General features: G+C 40.2%; 1 long non-coding RNA gene across 1 annotated transcript in view; it reads left to right on the top strand.

The window, feature by feature from the left end:
- LOC138872490 (uncharacterized) overlaps window positions 1-21,821 on the top strand; it is a 175,879-nt gene that overhangs the window by 44,123 nt on the left and 109,935 nt on the right. The window lies entirely within an intron of this gene.

Raw genomic sequence — 21,821 nt, 5'->3', positions numbered from 1 at the left:
GTCTTGTTGATAATTCATAAGTGTTGTGGGTAATTATTTATCCCAATTGATGTGTGTTTGATACACCTTAGATTAGCTGGAATAGTTCTTAACTTGTGGAGGTGTGAATTAATTTAATTACTTGAGGACAAGTAAAAGCTTAAGTTTGGGGGAGTTGATAAGTGGGGATTTTGACTACTTATTAGTGTCTTTTTACTTTTATTTTAGTCCAAAAGTGTTTAATTGTATTCCCGAAAATTGATGAAATATGCTTAATTGTAGGAATATTGGAAAATGATCCACAAAGATGAAATCCAACTCAAGAAGGAGTGATTTTGAACAAGGACAAAAACCAGGCTTAGAAGCTCAAGTGCGGACCGCAGAATGCAAAGGAAATCCAACAGAGCCTTAGTGCAAAGTGCGAACCACACAATTATTGTGCGGCCGCAGAAGCTATGCCAGAGCTCAAGTTCAGAGAAGTCTCATTTCAAGCCTAAAGATTATGCAGACTGCACATTTATTGTGCGGCTGCAGAAATCAGCCATGCGGCCGCACTCAGAATTGTGTGTCCGCAGAAGGACCCTACGCGGCTGCACTCAGAATATGAGTTTTATCATCTCTTCTACCTTGTTTTCTTCATTGCCCATTATGAGTAGCTAGATTTTTATCTAGGGTTTTGACCCAACCCTAGTGTGTAAACCTAATGGGTGTTTTATCTATGGCTTGTCTATGGTTGGGTGTTGATTATTTAACGTTGTTCTTGCTTTTTATTGTAGAATTAATGGTTGCAAACATTAGTTCATGCCTATTTGACTTGGTCTCTACTTGAGAAAGAGAGACTTAGTCTAGGAAAACTTGGCTAACAAGAAATTGGGATGAAATCAAGAGATTGATAATCCCAATTAAAGGGTTGAACCTAGAGATAGTAAAACCCGACTTGAGCATTTTATCAATTGTTTTGTTCAATACCCATTTGAACTTGAGAAAGACAAATTGGGCAAAATCACTCTCTTACCGAGAGGTATTGAGTGGGTAATTGAGCGTTGATAGCTATATAATACACCCCGACCAACAAAACAAGCTTTAAAATTTATAACCCGTTAGGCAAACACTTAAGTGAAGGTCATAGTCCTATGCCTTTTACATCATTTGAAAACAAAAACAAAAACACCATTTCTTAGTTTTAATTACTTAATGCAATCCTAGTTTAATTTAGCTATTGAAACAACTAAATTTGTGGGAGTGTAATCAAAGATAGTTCAAACTCATATACCATAATATATACTCCTAAATCCCAATCTCATAGCTCCCTGTGGAATTCGACCCTGACTCTATTGGGATATTACTATTACATCGATCGTTCCATAACCTCGAATAGAGGCGTGACTTGGACGAGATCAACCTTGTTCTAATTAACACCTATTCGACCCTCGGCCATAACTTAATACGTGTTACATTCGACCTTGTTCGAATTAACACCCATTTGGCCCTCGACCATAACTTAACATAGGTTATATTCGACCTTATTCGAATTAACACCTGTTTGGCCCTCGGCCATAACTTAACACGGGTTACATTCGACCTCGTTCGAATTAACACCTAGTCGGCCCACGGCCATAACTAAATACAGGTTATATTCGACCTTATTCGAATTAACACCTATTAGGCCCTCGGCCATAACTAAATACCAGTTATATCCGACCTCATTCGAATTAACATATGTTCGGCCCTCGGCCATAACTTAATACGGGTTACAATCGACCTCGTTCGAATTAACTCCTAGTCGGCTCTCGACCATAACTAAATACAGGTTATAGCCACAAGCAATCCGAGCTGTACGTGCCTTAACACGAGCATTCTCGAAGTTGGCCTCCAAAACTGTCCCCGCCACCATCAGCTCTCTAAATATATCTAGTTAGGCCTCGACATGGATCCACTTCTCATGCAGATTCCACGAAATATCAGGAAAAGCATAAGTGCGAGAAGAAGACGACTGAGCCTCATGGAGCAGCGCCTCTCCGAGCCTGTCCGTCTTCAGAGCACTCTCCTGCTCACAACGAAGAATGCATATTACGACCTCCAAAGCTTCCGCTTTCCTCGAAGCCCCAACCGAGCTAATACCACCTTATCTAAATCCGCTTCCTTCTCGGCGACCTCGCCACTCAGAGCGTCCGCCTTGATTAGACACTCTTCAAGCTCGACCCATGACAAGACCACTTGGGCGTGAAGATCGGCATATTGGGCCTCAACCCCCTTGCTCAGCTTGAGCTCTTCTTCTTTATCCCTCAATGCCCTCTCGAGGACGTTGCATTTTTTGATGACTCTCACCAACTCATCATCTTTCTCTTTCAGCTCGTCTCGGAGAGCTTGGAAGTTGCCACTCTCACTAAATCGCCTACAGATCTAGTGGTGCTTATTGCGGTACTCACGATACTTCCACTCCATCTTCTAGAAAATGGCCTTGAGCCTCTCCTCTCGGCGGGCACTCTTGATTTCCAAAATCACAGTCTAAAAAACAAGTGCAAACATCCAAAATGCATGAAATTTGAAAGAAAGGTCAAAAAGCTTACCCTAAGGGCGAGGCCGGTTATACTCCTTGATAGGGTAGCATCATCCAGTTCCTCGAGAGTTCTACCCTCCAAGTTGGAGAAAAGGGGACCTAAGAAAGGGGCCACGCTCTCCGCGTTCACCAGTAAGTCCTGATCCATGGGGATTGCAATGGTCTGCGTGGACCCTTCCAACCTCACTTCAACTCGGGTAAACCCCTCGCTCATAATCCGCACCTCGTCGACATCAAGATCGGAGCCTGTTTCATAGCCGTCCTTGGCAACACCCTTATCTTTCCCATCGGCAGACGAAAAAGGAACGTCAGCCGGCCGTGAGGATGACAACTCATCTCGTCGCACAGCACCCGAAACTTCCACATATGGCCCCCTAGTTCTAGCCTTGGCATCGTGAAGAGGTACGCCTTCTAAGGCCTCCGTTGATGGCGGTACCTCAAATGGAAAATCAATGTCATCTTTAAGCACCACATTCTCCGCCTCGCGATCACTACTCACTGAATCCATGGCTCGAACGGTCCCATCGCCGATGTACAATAATCTCCTTTTGCGTGAAATCAAACTCTCCTCGCTTGGTGATGACTCCTCTTGTTAATCTATTAAATGATGCAAGGGGGAAGACGTGAGTTCTGTTGCTGATGAGGTCAACGATGGAGCTGACCTAGTCGCAGCAGAAGGCAGAGTGGAAGAAGACAACCGGGCATGCCTGGCTATGGTCACAACAGGAGCATACTCCGAAGAAGTAGCTTTCCTCTTACGAAATGCGGGAGGAAGAGCCCTCGATTTTCTCAAAGGTCGAGCTGAAAAAGGAAGGTTAAAAAATTCACTTCCTACACAACCCTATAACAAGCAAGCAGTCACAAAGTCAAAATAGTTTTTAAGTAAAAAACAGACGAACTCACCGGCTGCGAAAGACGCTAGCCCGAATTTCTTGAGAAAGGCCGGCCACTCGCGAATCCCCACCGTGTGAGGTAGAACCTGGATAACCCAGTCATGAATATCCCCGACCAAAGGAGGGTCTTAGTCTCTACTGCACGAATAAGGAACGAAATGTCAAAACACGGCTGAAATTGGCAAAGCAAACACTTGATATAAAAAAAGAGAAAGAGAGAGAGAGAGAGACTTACGGGCATAATTTCAAGCCTCAAGGAAGCCGTTCGCGTTGGCCACCACATCCTCAATTTTGAAAAAGAAGTATTTGAGCTAAAACTGACGATTTGCCTTATCGTCCACCTTCACCACTAAACACTTGCTCCTTCGGTGGCGAAAGTGCAACATAGTCCCCCTATGGAAACTAGGGGTGAAGAGATGCATCAAATGACGAAGTGACACCTCGACCCTGGCTAATTTCGCATATTTCGTAAGCATGCGGATAAGCTTATAGATGTATGGAGAAAGTTGGGCCGGGTAAATGTCGTAATATCTATAGAATTCCTCTGCCAATGGGAGAATAGGGAAGTAGTAGCCGATGTAGAAAGGGTACACATAGAAAGCACGATACCCAGGGCAATGTATTTGTACCACATCGTGCTGCAGGAATTTTGAACTTTGCCTAAACTCAGCAAGTTCAGCCTCTTTCATCAATGACTCCGAGATCTCAGGGTCGTCCTCAGGCACCTTTAAAAAATTAGATCTAACTTTTTCACTACAAAGGATTATCTCCTCCACCGTAGGAAAATTCTCGTCTTCGACGGCAACAAAAACACTATTGTAAATGGGAGGCATACGCACCGCCAAAGGAACATGATCGGTTGCCCTTCCAAAACTAGAAAATACGTTAACAATTTTTTTAGAGAGGACGTTGTAAGTGCAGAAGAGTTGCGAGTAGTTGGTATCACCGAAATCAGGGAAAGCAGATATATGATAGTCAGGCAAAGAGGGCAAGAACTCTATATGAAGAATGAAGAAGAAGACATATTCGATATGTAGAATGCAAATAATAAACGAATGGTTTTATATCCCTATTTATAAGAGTTCAAGCATCAGGATCGAGAAATCAAACTGTCACTACCCAGCATAGGTACCGAAATGGCAGAGGTACGGGAAATAACGCAAGGTATCGGGAAAATGCATAATAATGACACATGATGCCGTGATATCACTCTGAATCGATGTGACCCCAATAGTTGCGGCTCATGAAAGCTTACGCTGTCACCTCGTCTGAAACACCACTACACGACTTGCTCGTCCAAACTTCCTAACCACGACAAACAGGGTCCGCTCATCAAGGCCGTCTGGGGTCGGCCTCAAGAAGCGGATGGACTAACTGTATAGGCTAAAATCCGCTCTAAGGAAATTTGGTGTAAAGCGCCACTAAGGAAAGGATCAGTCGAGGTCGACCAGGAAGCAGTGAGATTCGTGGTCGGGCTGTCAATAACGACCGAGGTCGAGCACCAAGAATAGAACAATAACGGCTAGTTTTTGTAATAGGTAAAGAGAATATTCTATTGAATATTCTTTGCACTTGTACTATTAGGGTTTGTTAGAGATATCACTCATATAAATAGAAAAGGAGACAATAGTGTAGGATATGTAATATTCACTTGATAAGAATACTTTTTGAGAAGAAGATTCTCTCTCTTTTGCAAAGATAGGAACTTTATCTTTTCATCAAGATTCTTACTCACATTATTCCATACTTTCCATCAAATCCGAGGATAGTTCAAATATTTTAGGATTTGTCTGGCATTTATCATTGTCAGAAGGAGGAATCATCCACCTCATTCATTATTGGGTGAATCATTCTCCTTATTTACATAAATGCCATTTATTGCTTGATATTCCCGTATTATTGCACACATCTTTTGGGTTATTAAATGTGCATTATTCTCAGTTTCCTACCGACTTTATCTTACGTTATACATGCTATCAAATTCTAAATCTAGAGATATTATCATTAATTAAGTTTAACTCCTCGTTAAATAAAATTAAATAGTTTAACCGAAAGATTATATTTTTTTATCAAACAGCACTGAGAGTTGATTCCGTAACCTATTTGTCACACCATTGCAGTCTAGCGATTCAGATTGATATTTTATTGGGATGTTTGATAGTACTAAAGAAGTAATTAAATATATGATGCCTGGTATTGGTTGCTAATGTTTTTACTAGACCGGACTAAATAGTAGCGGTATAGGTGTCATTGAATAGTTGTCAAATAATAACAGATTCAATCTTTTTGAAATGGAGCAGCATAAGATTCTAAGAAAATTATTAAAATCAAACAATAAAGAATACTTAAAGAAATTGAAATGAATTAGAGACAATTGAATTGATTGTTGATGATCAGTATATAATGTCCCTCACTATACAAAATACTTCTAAGCTTTGTTGATTGCTATGCACTCTGTCTAGAATCTGCTGTCTTTTGGACATGGTGTAGACACCTGATTTTTGACCCTCCCCGAGAATTTTCACATTTTTAGCGTGAATATGTGAATTTAGGTCTAATATAGCTATTTTAACTATTTTACTTTATTTCGTTGCAAAAAGAAAAATTACAAAAATATATATAAATTTTAGTTTATGTATTTCTCATAAACTTGAAAAAATACAAAAATTGTACTTTATTTCGGTACTTTATATAAATTCGAAAATTACAAAAAAATATAATTCTATTAATGTTTTGTAGTCATTTTAATTTTGGAAAAATACAAAAAATATTAATTTATATTTTATCTTTATTAAAAAAACAAAAATTACAAAAAAATAGTTTTATTAATATTTTGTAGCTATTTTAATCTTGAAAAATATTAAAAAAAGATATAGTTTTGTTTAAATATTAGTCTTATTTTGGTAGCTATTTTGCTTACATAGGATTAGTCGAACAACGTCGTGTTCTTAATCGGGTCCGGGCAAAAGAATAATATTCGGGTTCAAACTACCCGTTTTTAGGCCTAATTTCGGACCTAGCCCATAATAATCCGAGTCCACCACACGTGAGGGGACACGCGTGGGGAACACGGACGGAATCCCATACACGGGGAACCCCACCACGCTTGGGGGACACAAGTCTCGAACCCCACCACGCGTGGGGCTCATTTTTCTGGGCAAAGCTACACAAATACACGGTTGGAAAATTTTGAAGGGAGGACTTTGAAAATTTTAGAAGACCATCACTGTTCATCTTCTTCCTTTTTAGAAGATACAAGGAAAAACCTAAAAAAACCCAATTGTCAAAAACCTATCCGCAACCCCCCCTCGTCGGAACCCCAGCTCTCTGACCGTCAACCACCAGCTCCCCCCCCTCGTCGTCACTGTCCAGTCGACGACCAAACAACCAACGAACGGGACTTGGAAATTTTTTGAACAATCACTGTTCATCTTCTTCCTCTTTTGGAAGAAGACCGAAACCCTACTGTAAAAAACCTACCAGCCCCTACTCCCTCGACACTACCCGCTACCAGCAGACCACCCAAATACCACCACCCTCCACCCGACGGTCCAAACACCACCACCATCGTTCCACCTCCAAACCCTCTCCAGCTGCTTCGTCCGTCAAACACCCGTTAGCAGCCCTCCCCTTCGTCGTCACTGCCCCCTCGCACGCCTGAACCGCCAGCAAACGACCATTCGTCGCCCCAGCTGCCTCACGACCACCAAACAGAAACCAGTCGCACCACCCTATTCCCCAGCCAACGAGCTCCTGCTCGTCTCATCTTCCAGCCGACGACCAAACAACCCAGCTCAACACCACCACCAAACGCCACTGCCCAAACGACCCCTCGTATTCCCAGCCATGAACGACCCTCCCTCCTTGCCATGACTGACTCAACAACACACACACACACCAGCTGAAGCTTAACCGAAAACGTTCGAAAAAGTAGCCCAGAAGTTCTGTCCGGGGTGAGGTCCGTTGAGGTTGTCTTTGGTTCGTCGAGGTCCGGTACGTCGAGGTTGTTGTCCGAGGTTTCGTCGCAGGTCCAACGCACCAGACGTTAATCTCAAGTAGGTCATCTCTGTCCGGGTCCTTCATATTTGTTGTTAGTAATATGTATATGTATTTGTTGAAATATAGTCCTAGTTCATGCGGATAGTGCGCGAATTGAGCGAGACATATATGCATGATGTTTGCGAATGGCTATTTTTGTTAATTGACTCCGTACGGTATTGAAATTTGGCCGTGAACGTCTTTTCCTTTGTTTCGTTTGCTTAAGTAGTTATTTGACATTTTGTTTCCTCATGTTTAGATTGTTGTTATCCAAATATTCGTTATAATAGGGGAAATGTGTTAATTATTTTAGTTTGTCTTAATAGTTGTTTATACATGTGGTAGTAAATGTTGAAATTATTGTAGCAATTTTAATTCCGCGGAAAAATACTCGTTTCATCAAATAAGTTCAATTTACAACCCATGACCTAGCAAAGTAGCAAAAAATGTAGTTATTTTAGCCTTATCCTTTTCCTAAAAAAAATATAATAAAAAATAAAGAATAAAAAAAAAGAATGAGATGAGCCTCGCCGAATAAAAATACAAATTGCGGGGCCCTCAGAAAATGTATGGTTTAATTAGAATTCGGAAGGACCGTTTAGCGAATTTCACGGTCTTCCCCAAAATAATAACGCGATAGTCTCTTTAGGCGCGTGTTTAATATTTTACTTTCTTAAGCCTGGGTGTGCATTTCATGCGACCCGAATCCAAATCCCAAAACATCAAATAAAACGTGTTCCGGATTGTGGGTGCATTTCATGTGACGCAGTCCAAAGACATGTTTTAAGCGATGTTCACATTTCTTTTAAAAACAATAATAATAAAGTGGTAAAAAGTTAAAATTGGCACATTGGTTCATAATGGTATTTGAAATCAGATAAATAAGCCGAATATGACAGTTGAGCGACCGTGCTAGAACCACGGAACTCGGGAATGCCTAACACCTTCTCCCGGGTTAATAGAATTCTTTATCCGGATTTCTGGTACGCAGACTGTAATATGGAGTCATTCTTTTCCTCGATTCGGGATTAAAATTGGTGACTTGGGACACCCTAAATCTCCCAAGTGGCGACTCTGAAATAAATAAACCAATCCCATTTCGATTGTCCTTTAATTGGAAAAAACTCCCTTGCACATTCGCGGGTGCGGAAAAAGAAGGTGTGACAGCTCTGGCGACTCTGCTGGGGAACTATTTATACCCAGAACCACTGGTTCAGGGTTAAGAATTCGAGCTTAGAATAATTGTTATTATTTGGCTTTATTTATTATCTGATTTTTACATGTTTTGAGCCTAATGTGCTAAATGCTGCTTTTACCGCTTTGATACTATTTGAACTGTATATAAATTGTGCCGAAACCTTTCTCTTCTTACCTCCGGGTATGTGCTTACTGGTTGAGACTCCCTATTCTGTTAGTGTCATACCCTAAATAAAAGAGGCTCGGAAAGTTTCTAAGTCGGCTGGCCTTTTGGTTCCCGGAAAGGAGCTCCTTCCTCAGCTCGAGTTGTCCGCTCGGGTACACTGTCTAGAACACCGACCCAGGTTTTGAACATAGAATAACGTGACTTCATGCCGGATCCCTAGTAGGAACGCTTATTTGCATCATGTGCATTTGACTTAGGGGACTCAACACAGGGGTTGGGTCCGTCTAGGACAAGCAGCCTGAAAATAATTGACCATCTTTTGGCATCCTATGTGCTACATGTTGTGTTTATTCAAGGGTGAATGAGTCATTTGGCGGACCAATGATAGTTGAGGACAAATGGCACTCCTTATCATGCTGATTACGTTAAATAAGAAAGTTGCACGATTTTTTAGATAAGCATGCTATTATGTTAATTAAGCACATGAGGAACATTGTGGAATTCAAGAAGCCTTGGTATTCCACATGTCCCCACGCTTCATTTTTTGGGAAAAGCACATGGGGACCATTTGTGGAATCCAAGAAGTCTTGGAATTCCCCATCTCCCCCACGCTTCATTTTTGGGAAAAGCAGATGGGGACCATTTGTGGAATCCAAGAAGTCTTGGTATTCCCCATGTCCCCCACGCTTCACATTTTGAAAAATAATAATAAATATAAAAAAAACTTGAAAATTCAAAAAGATTTTGTATGTTGTCATCATTTTCCAAAAATTAGAAAATAACAGTGTAGAGATGTAGCTACTTATTTTTAGAAAAAAAAAACCAATATCCAAGTAGTATCGAAACTCTGCCGAAATTCTAAAAAAAAGGAATGTTTTATGTTAGTTTGTTTGATTGTTATGAGTGCAAAAATAATAGCTTGTTTGTTTGTTGTAAAAAAGAAAAAATAGAAAATGGAAAAGGGTCTTCTAAAAAATAGTTTATTTGCCCGAACTACGCGGGTTTGGTTCTCACCGGATGTGAGATACGTAGGCAACCCTCATGGGGTCCAACCCCCTTTTTGCTAAAAAAGCCAAAAACAAAAAATATAGCAAAATATATATGTCAAGTTCTAAGAAGTCGGGTGACGTTGTTTTATCAAGACATAGCCGAATGTTCCCGAAAGGGACGCCGGAAGGCTGACTTTGCATAAACAGCCACCTTTGGGTCATTTTTTTTGTCCAGTTGACCCACACAGCCTTAAAAATTTTCGTCCCCGAGATGTTGAAAGACTGTGTTTTGCAATATTGAGTTTTTTAATTTGAAAAACGATAAAAAGAGTCATAAATAAGTCAGGTGATGTTGTTTTGTCATAAATAGACGAATGTTCCCGAAAGGGACGCCGGAAGGCTGACTTTGCATAAACAGCCACCATTGGGTCATTTTAAGATATGGACCCACACAGCCTTAAAAATCTTCGTCCCCGAGGCGCTGAAGGGCCGTGTTTGCAACACCACGTTTTATTATAATTTTGAAAAAAAAAACGAAGAGTCAGCGGTCAGGTGAATACCATTTGGATTTTTAGTCGAAATAAGCTGAGCCAACTTCGGCCGCGTCTTGAACCGTTCTTGCCGAAATAGCCTTAGAGTATCTGTCAGTTGTCGAAAGGCTATTTTCGTAAAAGAACGGACAAGTTTGTAAAGTGTCATAAAATAAATCTCCCCGGCCTCAAAATTTATGTGAAATCTGGAAGGGGTCACATTTACAAAAATAACCATTTGGTTGCATTTGTCGAACAGAGAAAGGGAGCTAGCCTTTTGTTTTTGAGTTTATAAATCTCTTGATTAGAATATATGGGTTGTTTGATTTTCGAGTTTGCAGGTCATCTTTAAACCTTTGAAACCCAGTTTGTTTTATTATGAAAATTGAAAAAAGGGTGTTTAGTATTGTTTATCTTTTATTGGCCCGAACTACGCAAGGTCTGATTCATGCGGGGTCATGATACGTAGGCAATCTCCATAAAATTCAACCACAACAAAAAGAAAAGCAAAAAAAAAGAAAAAAAAGAGAATAAAAAAAAAGAATGAAAAAGAAAAAAAAAAGAAATGAAAAAAGGAAAAAAGGAAAAAATGAAAAAATCGAGGAAAAAAGAAGAAGAAAAAAAAAACAAAGAAAAGAAAAAGATGTTGTTAATAATGAGGACCAACTGAGTCCATCCTAACCCGTTTTGAATCACAAAGAAAGAAGGTGGTTGGTTTGTGGTAAGCCGGACAATGACGCCCAGAATCCTTTGCTCGCACATCATGATGCACACTTTGCGGGGATCAGGCCTGATAGCAGAAGCACTTGAATCCTATTGGGAACTTGTTGACTAAGGTTGATGATATTGAAGTTGGTAACGGTCTTGGCAGTATTGATGAGAAGATCAGTGGCTAAGATGCCAGTTTTGATGAAGTGGGAGGACGCTTCGTTCCTTGGTTAGCAAGAGAGAAGCTTGTGGTGGTTTATTTTGTTGTCATTTCTGTTGTTCGGATTATTAGGATTGTAATTCGGATTTTGTCCTGTGTCAAACCTTCTTATCTTTCCATTTTTTTGTCATAGCGGTTTGTTCAAGTTTTGTCCAGGTTGTTTAAGATTTTATTCTGGTTTGTTTTGTTTGTCTTGTCATTCAAACCATTTCACCGGTAATCTAATGCAAAATCCGGTCCTTTTTATTTCCAGTCATCTTTTGTTTAGTCCTTTTGTCATTTTATTCAACGCCGATTCTAGTGACATGACATGCGCACACAGTTTGGGCCTAGTCTTTAAAGTTAATCATAAAACCCCGGGAAGGTGATCAAAGCATTCAAAGGAAATAAGAACGGTTTGGGATTATTTGAAGCCCGAGTCATGTGGAACTGGGGCAAGTAAACACAAAGAAAACCGTTAAAAGCAAGAGTCACCAAATTGGCATGAGAGTCGTTCATGATAATGAGAGTGTCGCCCAACGGTGCTTTAGAAATGACAAAGGAAAAATAAAATGTTTAACATAATTGTCAAGTCCAGCACCATCAGAAGAGACTACAAATTTAAATTGTGTTGTTTGCACTTGGCATGTTTTGAAGACTGGAATGACGAGGGCGTTTTGTTCTGCTACCTAAACACTTTATCCTTCGTTACCCCTTTTGTGCCTTATTTATTTTTCTTTCATACCCCTCGTTCGGAATCAATAGCAACGAAGAGAAAAGAGAAAGAACGAAAACAACAAAACGAAAAAAAAAGAAAAAAAAAGAAAAGAATATATATAGTATAATATAGTATATATATATATAAAGAAAAAGAGAAAAGAAAAATGATAACAAAAAGCAAAAAAGGGAAAGTCAAATGAAAAAGAGGAATTGGGAACTACGTTTGACCTGATTCCTCAAAGAGGATACGTAGGCGCTTCACGGCTCGGTCATAGTTTTGAAAAAATGAAAAAAAATCTTCAATTAAGATATCCCCAAGCAAGAAACTGGGGCAGAGGTTGCGTTCGTTGTAAATAAATCTGGTTCCGAAAGTTGTAATTAATAACCCAGAATCGATGCACTTTTGAGCCTTTAATACCCTTTCTTTCTAGCCCTATCCAAAACCCACATTACGGTCCAAAGAAAGACCTTCTGATCAGTCTTCAAAAGATGCCAAGTCAGACAAATGAAGAGTCTTACCGGCGAACATAACATTCTGTTCCACAGCAGAAAGGGACTCTAATCTCCAACAGAAAGAGTCATACCAGCAACACTCCAAATCCCCAGCTGGAGAGAGATATAAAACGAGAGAGTCTTATTGGTGAAAACCTTCACAGGCACCATAAGGCGATGAAAGCTGAGAGAAAACCAAAATGAGAGAGGCTTGATAGTGAAAACCCTTCGGGCACTACAAGTCGAATAAGATTGGGAATCAGATGGGGAATCGTCAAGGGAAGGTCTTGAGAGACGATTGACGGCAGAGGATAGGCCACATGTGCATGTCATGACCAATAGAGTCGGTATCTGCGTTTGATAGATTTTTATTTATAGTTTCTTTTGTTAAAGAGTCATCTTTTCCTTTGTCTTTTATCTTTTTCCTTTCATAGAAAAATTCCCTAGTAGAGTCTGTTTGGTCAGAACCAGTGGGAAATGACTTCAAAATAGGCCATCAACTAGTACACCCAAGTGGTACAAGGAACAGGCGCAAAACCCGTGTCAAAAAGGGTATCCCCATCAAGATGAGATTGATAAAAGGGATGGGCCAGTGTCAGCAATTAATATCATCCCCAGCAAGTTTTGATAGCATAATGGAACACAAAGCTGGGAAAGGAGAAAGAGGAAACCATCCCCAACAAGAGTGGCATGACCGCTTACCATGTTTTTAAACTAACAAAATTTTCTTTGATTTAGAAACAGGGAAAATGAACGTTATTGATGGCGGAAAGACAGGCCATAAAGAAAATCATAACACCGGTCTCAAGGGAGCTGATCTTTAAACCAGTGTTATCCCCAAGTTTTAATAAAGGAAGCTGAATCCTCAGCAAACCGAACAAAAGATTGAAACTTGTGTTTGGAAAGGCAAAGGGCCAGGCAGGCTTCAGAAGAGTGGAGCACCAATGTTGAAGGAATTAAAATCCCCCAGCAGTGTTATCCTCAACAGCGTTATCCCCAGCTCATAACACTTATCCCCCAGCGGTAAGTAAATAATCCCCAACAAGTTTTGAGGTAAGACATTTTCAAGTTTTAAAAGATATTTCGGGTTCATCCGCCCTCAAATAGGATATGTCGGGTTCATCCGCCCTCAAACAGGATATGTTGGGTTCATCCGCCCTCGAATAGGATATGCTGGGTTCATCCGCCCTCAAACAGGATATGTCGGGTTCATCCGCCCTCAAATAGGATATGCTGGGTTCATCCGCCCTCAAACAGGATATGTCGGGTTCATCCGCCCTCAAATAGGATATGTTGGGTTCATCCGCCCTCAAACAGGATATGTTGGGTTCATCCGCCCTCAAATAGGATAAGTCGGGTTCATCCGCCCTCAAATAGGATAAGTCGGGTTCATCCGCCCTCAAATAGGATATGTTGGGTTCATCCGCCCTCAAACAGGATATGTTGGGTTCATCCGCCCTCAAACAGGATATGTTGGGTTCATCCTCCCTCGAATAGGATATGTCGGGTTCATCCGCCCTCGAATAGGATATGTCGGGTTCATCTGCCCTCGAATAGGATATGTTGGGTTCATCCGCCCTCGAATAGGATACGTTGGGATCATCCGCCCTCGAATAGGATACGTTGGGATCATCCGCCCTCAAATAGGATCTTATTTACAAAGTTATTGTTGAAGACAGGCACCCACCTGAATAACGAGAGGAATACATTCTGTCTTTTCATTTCTGTTCTAGGTCACCCGCCAGTATAATGCGGGCATATCATTTTTCATATCTTTACTACCAGGCGCCCACCTGTATAACGAGAGGAATACATTTCAATCTTTAAATTTCATATACCAGGCGCCCACCTGTATAACGAGAGGAATACATTTCAGTCTTTAAATTTCATGTCAGGCGCCCACCTGAATAACGAGAGGAATACTTTTTGTCTGTGCATTTCATATTTTAGGCGCCCACTTGTATAACAAGGGAATACATTCCACGTCTTTACCCATAGGAGATGTATTTCCTCATAAGTTATTTTTACCCATAGGAGAGGCATTTCCTCCTAAGTTTAGTTTTACCCATAGGAGATGCATTTCCTCCTAAGTTTGTTTTTTACCCATAGGAGATGCATTTCCTCCTAAAGTTTATTTTTACCCATAGGAGATGCATTTCCTCCTAAGTTTGTTTAGTTTCACCCATAGGAGAGGCATTTCCTCATAAATTTGTCTTTACCCATAGGAGATGTATTTCCTCCTAAAGTTTATTTTACCAATAGGAGATGCACTTCCTAAGTTTATTTCACCCAATAGGAGACGCACTTCCTAAGATAAGATTCACCAATAGGAGACGCACTTCCTAAGTAAGATTCACCAATAGGAGACGCACTTCCTAAGATAAGATTCACCAAGAGGAGACGCATATCCTAAGTAAGATTCACCAATAGGAGACACACTTCCTAAGTTTAGTTTCACCAATAGGAGACGCACTTCCTAAGGAGACGCATATCCTAAGATAAGTTTCACCAATAGGAGACGCACTTCCTAAGAATAATTTCACCAATATGAGACGCACTTCCTAAGGAGACGCACATCCTAAGTAGTTTCACCAATAGGAGACGCACTTCCTAAGATAAGATTCACCAAGAGGAGACGCACATCCTAAGATAAGATTCACCAAGAGGAGACGCACATCCTAAGATAAGATTCACCAAGAGGAGACGCACATCCTAAGATAAGATTCACCAAGAGGAGACGCACATCCTAAGATAAGATTCACCAAGAGGAGACGCACGTCCTAAGTAAGTTTCACCAATAGGAGACGCACTTCCTAAGGAGACGCACATCCTAAGTAGTTTCACCAATAGGAGACGCACTTCCTAAGTTTAGTTTCACCAATAGGAGACGCACTTCCTAAGGAGACGCACATCCTAAGTAGTTTCAACAATAGGAGACGCACTTCCTAAGAATAGTTTCACCAGTAGGAGACGCACTTCCTAAGAATAGTTTCACCAATAGGAGACGCACTTCCTAAGTAAGATTCACCAATAGGAGACGCACTTCCTAAGTAAGATTCACCAATAGGAGACGCACTTCCTAAGTTTAGTTTCACCAATAGGAGACGCACTTCCTAAGGAGACGCACATCCTAAGCAAGTTTTACCAGTAGGAGACGCACTTCCTAAGCAAGTTTCACCAGTAGGAGACACACTTCCTAAGGAGACGCACTTCCTAAGAATAGTTTCACCTAAGGAGACGCACTTCCTAAGAATAGTTTCACCCATAAGGAGATGCACTTCCTAAGCAAGTTTCACCAGTAGGAGACACACTTCCTAAGGAGACGCACTTCCTAAGAATAGTTTCACCTAAGGAGACGCACTTCCTAAGTTCAGTTCTACCAATAGGAGACGCACTTCCTAAGTTCAGTTTTACCATAGGAGACGCACTTCCCAAGTTCAGTTCTACCAATAGGAGACGCACTTCCTAAGTTTATTGTACCCACAGGAGACGCACTTCCTAAGTTTATTGTACCCAATAGGAGACGCACTTCCTTAAAGTTTAGTTTTGCCCATAGGAGACGCACTTCCTAAGTTTACTTTTATCCCATAGGAGACGCACTTCCTAAATTAAGATTTCACGCATAGGAGACGCATTTCCTAAATTATTTTCATTCATAGGAGACGCACTTCCTAGTTCAAAATCATTAAGGTTTCACCCATAGGAGACGCACTTCCTAAGACTATTTAACCCCTAGGAGACGCACTTCCTAAGTTTAATTTCGTGCATAGGAAACGCACTTCCTGAATTAAGTTTACTTTAGGAGACGCACTTCCTAGTTTGGCTTTTTCAGGTTATACTTTTACTTTAGGAGATGCACTTCCTAGTTTGGCTTTTTCAGGTTATACTTTATTTCAGGAGAGATTTTACACATAGGATACGCACTTCCTAAGACTATTTTACCCCTAGGAGACGCACTTCCTAAGTTTAATTTCATGCATAGGAAACGCACTTCCTGAATTAAGTTTTTATTATTAGGAGACGCACTTCCTAGTTTGGTTCGCTCAGTTTATACTTTTGCTTTAGGAGACGCACTTCCTAGTCTGGTTCATTTGAGATTTCACCCTTAGGAGATGCACTTCCTAGTTTGATTCATTTTAAGTTCGACCATAGGAGACACACTTCCTAGTCTAGTTTATTGAAGTTTACCCGTAGGAGACGCACTTCCTAATCAAGGTCTTTCAAGTTTTTTTAGGAGACGCACTTCCTAAATCGAGATTTTATTCATAGGAGACGCACTTCCTAGTTCTAGTCACTGAAGTTTTCACCCTTAGGAGACGCACTTCCTAGTTTAGCTCATTCCGATTCAACCATAGAAGACGCACTTTCTAGTTTGAGTCATTGAGGTTTTAGCAGACACATTTGCTAGCAAGAGTTTTGGTTTTACTCGTAGGAGATGCACATCTTATCCTAGTCTTTAGTTTACTCTCATCATTGCATCAGTAGGGTAAGTGAGTTACAATTTTGCTAACGACTCACAAATCTTCCCAGTACAAACTGGGTTAGGAAATTTTGTTTGTTTTGTTTGTTTTGGTTGTCAGGGACCCGCCTGTAGAACGAAGGTTGTTGTATGTCGAAGATCGAAGAAGTCAGGAGTCCGCCTGTAGAACAGAGGAACATTCTTCAAGATCAAGCAGTGACCCACTGGAAAGCAGAAGGTTACAACAGAAATCCCCAGCATTCAATCCAAGTTAGAAATAGTAGAAGCTCGCCTCAAGAATGCGAGTCAATAGTCTGGGATGATCAACAGAAGCTGGTCACAAAAACAAAAAAGAAGAGAAAAAAGGCAAGCATAGAAAAAAAAGAAAAAAGAGAAAAAAGAAAAAGAAAAAGAACCCAAAGTACGGAAGTGGAGAACAGATGTGGTCTGCTCAAGAACTAGCACCTACAACCAGCAAGTGTCAAGGTTCAAATCCAAAGTCTGTATGAAGCACCATTCAAGACTCAAGATCAAGTTTCAGAAGACTTATAGATAAGAATCCTTGTAACTAGCAACTGATAGGTTTAGTTAGTCTTTCTCATTTTCATTTTGATGTAATGACAGGACCGCGGACCGGAACCTCAACGGAACGGCACCTCGATCGGCTCTCCACCTCGATACACTTCACCATCTCTCTCATTTCCGAACTACACGTGGCCTGATTCCTGTATAACCAAGGATATGTAGGCAGCTCAGATACCAGGGCTCGGTCACATTCCCTTCCTTTCCTCAGTGTAGTCCCTCAAAATAATGGTCGGGTCAAAAACATGTCTAGTCGTTCTTTGTCGGAAAACTCTTCGTGTTTCCAGTCAAACAGGGGCAGCTGTAGACACCTGATTTTTTACCCTCCCCGAGAATTTTTACATTTTTAGCGTGAATATGTGAATTTAGGTCTAATATAGCTATTTTGACTATTTTACTTTATTTCGTTGCAAAAAGAAAAATTACAAAAATATATATAAATTTTAGTTTATGTATTTCTCATAAACTTGAAAAAATACAAAAATTGTACTTTATTTCGGTACTTTATATAAATTCGAAAATTACAAAAAAATATAATTCTATTAATGTTTTGTAGTCATTTTAATTTTGGAAAAATACAAAAAATATTACTTTATATTTTATCTTTATTAAAAAAACGAAAATTACAAAAAAATAGTTTTATTAATATTTTGTAGCTATTTTAATCTTGAAAAAATATTTTAAAAAAAAGATATAGTTTTGTTTAAATATTAGTCTTATTTTGGTAGCTATTTTGCTTACATAGGATTAGTCGAACAACGTCGTGTTCTTAATCGGGTCCGGGCAAAAGAATAATATTCGGGTTCAAACTACCCGTTTTTAGGCCTAATTTCGGACCTAGCCCATAATAATCCGAGTCCACCACACGTGAGGGGACACGCGTGGGGAACACGGACGGAATCCCATACACGGGGAACCCCACCACGCGTGGGGGACACAAGTCTCGAACCCCACCACGCGTGTGGCTCATTTTTCTGGGCAAAGCTACACAAATACACGGTTGGAAAATTTTGAAGGGAGGACTTTGAAAATTTTAGAAGACCATCACTGTTCATCTTCTTCCTTTTTAGAAGATAGAAGGAAAAACCTAAAAAAAACCCTATTGTCAAAAACCTATCCGCAACCCCCCCTCGTCGGAACCCCAGCTCTCTGACCGTCAACCACCAGCTCCCCCCCCTCGTCGTCACTGTCCAGTCGACGACCAAACAACCAACGAACGGGACTTGGAAATTTTTTGAACAATCACTGTTCATCTTCTTCCTCTTTTGGAAGAAGACCGAAACCCTACTGTAAAAAACCTACCAGCCCCTACTCCCTCGACACTACCCGCTACCAGCAAACCACCCAAACACCACCACCCTCCACCCGACGGTCCAAACACTACCACCATCGTTCCACCTCCAAACCCTCTCCAGCTGCCTCGTCCGTCAAACACCCGTTAGCAGCCCTCCCCTTCGTCGTCACTGCCCCCTCGCACGCCTGAACCGCCAGCAAACGACCATTCGTCGCCCCAGCTGCCTCACGACCACCAAACAGAAACCAGTCGCACCACCCTATTCCCCAGCCAACGAGCTCCTGCTCGTCTCATCTTCCAGCCGACGACCAAACAACCCAGCTCAACACCACCACCAAACGCCACTGCCCAAACGACCCCTCGTATTCCCAGCCATGAACGACCCTCCCTCCTTGCCATGACTGACTCAACAACACACACACACACACTAGCTGAAGCTTAACCGAAAACGTTCGAAAAAGTAGCCCAGAAGTTCTGTCCGGGGTGAGGTCCGTTGAGGTCGTCTTTGGTTCGTCGAGGTCCGGTACGTCGAGGTTGTTGTCCGAGGTTTCGTCGCAGGTCCAACGCACCAGACGTTAATCTCAAGTTGGTCATCTCTGTCCGGGTCCTTCATATTTGCTGTTAGTAATATGTATATGTATTTGTTGAAATATAGTCCTAGTTCATGCGGATAGTGCGCGAATTGAGCGAGACATATATGCATGATGTTTGCGAATGACTATTTTTGTTAATTGACTCCGTACGGTATTGAAATTTGGCCGTGAACGTCTTTTCCTTTGTTTCGTTTGCTTAAGTAGTTATTTGACATTTTGTTTCCTCATGTTTAGATTGTTGTTATCCAAATATTCGTTATAATAGGGGAAAGGTGTTAATTATTTTAGTTTGTCTTAATAGTTGTTTATACATGTGGTAGTAAATGTTGAAATTATTGTAGCAATTTTAATTCCGCGGAAAAATACTCGTTTCATCAAATAAGTTCAATTTACAACCCATGACCTAGCAAAGTAGCAAAAAATGTAGTTATTTTAGCCTTATCCTTTTCCTAAAAAAAATATAATAAAAAATAAAGAATAAAAAAAAAGAATGAGATGAGCCTCGCCGAATAAAAATACAAATTGCGGGGCCCTCAGTAAATCTTGTTTTAAAACTACTTAGAATTCAGGAGGGTCGTTTAGCGAATTTCACGGTCTTCCCCAAATAATAACGCGATAGTCTCTTTAGGCGCGTGCTTAATATTTTACTTTCTTAAGCACGGGTGTGCATTTCATGCGACCCAAATCCAAATCCCAAAACGTCAAATAAGATATGTTCCGGATTGTGGGTGCATTTCATGTGACGCAGTCCAAAGACATGTTTTAAGCGATGTTCACATTCTTAATAATAATAATTAATAAAGCGGTTAAAAGATAAAATTTGCACATGGTTCATAATTGTATTAAAAATCAGATAAATAAGCCGAATATAACAGTTGAGCGACCGTGCTAGAACCACGGAACTCGGGAATGCCTAACACCTTCTCCCGGGTTAACAGAATTCCTTATCCAGATTTCTGGTACGCAGACTGTAATATGGAGTCATTCTTTTCCTCGATTCGGGATTAAAATTGGTGACTTGGGACACCCTAAATCTCCCAAGTGGCGACTCTGAAATAAATAAACCAATCCCGTTTTGATTGTTCTTTAATTGGAAAAAACTCCCTTGCACCTTCGCGGGTGCGGAAAAAGGAGGTGTGACACATGGTACTCTGGTTTAAGATCCAATCAATTACCGAAATTCTAGCTCGTGCACAAAGTAAGGCCCAATCTTATATCCGGCCCAATTTGGTTGGGGAAAAATAAAAAATAGTCAGATTTACTACAGCTAATTGAAAATTAGTGATAGTTTCAAAATCAACCAAAATTTAGTCACTTTCTCGTGTGAAAATTAAGTTTGAACAAAAATACCTTTAAAAATCCGGAAAAAATTCTAGCATAAATATACTGGAGTTCAAAATTTGTACATGTGAAATTCCAGCATAATGTGGTGAGATTCATAATGCGGTGAGATTTATAATGCGGTAGAGTTCCAACATAATATGCTGGAAGCTTATACGCAAGAGTAATCCAACATATTATGCTGGAAATTTTCGTGTTTCAATTGGGTACTTTTGTCCAGATTTTGTCGTCCGCATTAAATAGTGACTACTTTTCAATAACTTTGCAAACACCGGCTATCTTTCAATAACCACTCGTAAAAATGGCTATGTCATTCCATTTTGAAAATTTGGTTCCAATCTGGATCTTTACACAAATATCCGATTGAATTTAATATTTAATTTTCTGACCGGTGTATATTAATTATACACGATTATATGTATACATGCATTATACATATGCTGGCTATTTTTAGTTTCGCTGTTGGTTTTGCGATTGTTTAGATCTATGTTGCGGACTCTCCAAAATACTACCGCACCTGTATCGAATCCTCCAAAAAATATACTACTTTTGAAGAACCAAATACGTACCCGAAAATATTTTCGGATAGTGTGAGCAACACAGATTTAGGTTAATTTTTCAATGGAAAATTTATAAGCATACTAAAGAAACATAAGCACATCAGAAATGTCAATATTTAAACAAAATAATTTCTTTCCATAGTCACTATATATATATATATATATATATATATATATATTATAATATAATGAGAAAAAGTGGCTTCTCGTACTGTCTAATCTTGTGGGGAACTGGCTTTTTAGTTGTATGAAAGCCTATAGATTCTTGCTTCTTGCTCAAGCTAGGAACACTGATGCTAGCTTGTGCAAACTACTTAAAATATTCTTGTACACCTTCTTCTCTCCCTTTCGATCCTTTCCTTTTCTATAGCATCGTGATCGTACTATTTTATTAATATAAGCTCATGAAACTGAGAACTTTAGATGAAATTATTATAAGTATTTTAGGATTTAAAGAAAATGGTTTTCAAGTATCATTTACTTGCAGTTTATTCAGTAGGAGGAAAATATAATTTAAAACT

This window comes from Nicotiana sylvestris, chromosome 7 (genome assembly GCF_000393655.2).
Source record: "Nicotiana sylvestris chromosome 7, ASM39365v2, whole genome shotgun sequence".
Classification (NCBI taxonomy): domain Eukaryota; kingdom Viridiplantae; phylum Streptophyta; class Magnoliopsida; order Solanales; family Solanaceae; genus Nicotiana; species Nicotiana sylvestris.
Note: the sequence above shows the minus strand (reverse complement) of the source record. Positions and strands in the feature narration are given on the sequence as shown.